Source organism: Ochotona princeps, chromosome 22 (assembly GCF_030435755.1).
Source record: "Ochotona princeps isolate mOchPri1 chromosome 22, mOchPri1.hap1, whole genome shotgun sequence".
Lineage (NCBI taxonomy): Eukaryota > Metazoa > Chordata > Mammalia > Lagomorpha > Ochotonidae > Ochotona > Ochotona princeps.
In genome coordinates this window covers 15,811,384-15,813,601 of record NC_080853.1, presented here as the reverse complement: position 1 = coordinate 15,813,601, position 2,218 = coordinate 15,811,384, and positions in this window count along the sequence as shown.

Here is a 2,218-nt window from a genome sequence, read left to right as displayed (position 1 = left end):
GCTTTGCCCCAAGGCTTTCTTGAGCATCTGTGGTGGGTGAGGGCATCGGGGGCAGGAAGGAAGCCAGCGTAAACCGGTTTGGGCTTCTGGCCAGGAGGTGACCCTACCAAACACTGTGAACCATGAGGGAGGGACAGAGTGGGGGCTGTCCTGTGTGGTCAGACTCAGCTGTGGTGGGCTGTGGTAACCCCAAGATCTCAAGATAGGGCAGTGTGGGGGCTGTCTGTGGGCTTTCTGAACCTTTGGGGTGGGGGAGCAGATCAGGAGAAGCCCACCCCTTGAGACCACAACCCTGGCCGGCCACCATCCATGCAGAGATGTTCATTTCACGGGGCAAGGCACACCTATGCTGTGCATCACCTCTGGCCTTGAAAACAGGATACAGAGCTATGGCAAGCTGGGTGCTAACGCATCTGGATCTCAGCCATGCTCTCAGCTTCCAGGAATGTGGAAGATGGCAGGGCAGGTGTTTTGCCCCCGTGTTGAAGAATGTATATACTCTCAGGGATGCGGTTGGAGTGTGTGTCTGGGCCGGTGGGAGTACCCGTCACCTGTGGAGCTGGGCTCAGCAGGGGACAAGTTGGTTTGCCTTAGCAGCTGTGTGAGCTGCTGCCTGATCATAGATCTATGTGGTGTGGGTCCCTGTGGATGTACATACGGCTGGTGTGTGCGAGCTTGGGGAGAGAGCCCAGGTGCACATTGCGAGGATGCAGGGGTGCCGGCGAGTGCACCTGCCAAGGTGGGGACAAAGCACTCGACCACTTCGCTGCTGCTGCTGCAGTGACGGTTCGGGAGAGCACTTGCGTGGTGCGGCTCTACCCTTCCTGTCCTCGGTGGTACACATGTCTGTTTCTATGTCTCTACCTCATGCCTAGGCAACCTCGGCCCTTTATGGTGAGCCATCTGTACAGTCCCTGGCCCCTGACTTACAGGCTCTTCTTCTCTGGGTCTCTCTGGGTACCTGTCCCCTGCCTGTGCTTCCACACCAGGCTCTGGGTCCCTTATCCAGACCTGTGTCTAGGCTGTGTCTGCATCGGACAGCAGCCTTGCCTTCCTCCCTGCGGAGCCCCTGATGTTGGGGGTGTGGGCGTCATGGTTCCAGGGCTACCAGTGCCCACGTGGTGCTGGGTAGCCAAGGCAGGAAATGGCCTTTCCCCTCCCAGGTGTCTGGCTGCTTCTCCCGGTCCATTGTCCTCACTCTGGGCCCGTGGTTACTTTGATTTTGCCAGAAGCTGCCTGTGAGGCAGACACAATTCCCCACTCTGACCCAGCTTCCCCGCAACCCTGTCTGGGATCTTGGGGATCCCCCACTCTGCAGCCACCTTTTTTGGTTTCACTAATTTTGTGTTGATTCTATGTGCATATTTTTCAGGATTAATTTATTTTTTTAAAGATTTATTTTATTTTTATTGCAAAGTCATATACAGAGAGGAAGATCTTCCATCTGATGATTCACTCCCAAGTGACTGCAACGGCTGGTGCTGCGCCGATCAGGAGCCAGGAGCCAGGAGCTCTTCCAGGTCTCCCACACAGGTGCAGGGTCTTAAGTCTTTAGGCTGTCCTTGACTACTTTCCTAGGCCATAAGCAGGGAGCTGGATGAGAAGTAGAGCTGCCGGGATTAGAACCGGCACCCATATGGGATCCCAGCATGTTCAAGGCGAGGACTTTAGCCGCTAGACCACCATGCCGGGCCCGATTAATTTATTCTTAATTGAAAAGCAGAATTACAGAGAGAAGGAGAGACAGAAAGATCTTCCATCTGCTGGTTCACTACAATGGCTAGAGCTGAGCAGGTGACATATTAGCCTGCCCATGCTATTCTTGCATTTTTTTTAAATTAAAATATATATATATATTTTATTGGAAAGGCAGACTTAGAGAAGAAGAGACAGAGAGAAAGATCTTTTTGTCTGCTGGTTCACTCCCCAAGTGGCTGCAATGGCCGGAGCTGAGCCAATCTGAAGCAAGGAGCCTGGAGCCTCTTCTTTGTCTTCTACACGGGAACAGGGTCCCAAGGCTGTGGGCTGTCTTTGACTGCTTTCCCAGGCCACAAGCAGGAAGCTGGATGGCAAGTGGAGCAATCATGACATGAGCTGGAACCCATATGGGATGCCAGTGCATACAAGGCGAGGACTTTAGCCACTAGGCTACTATGCCAGGCCGAAGTTTTTTGTGTTGTGTTTTGTTTTTAGAAAAACGAACGAGTTCCTCTTAGTA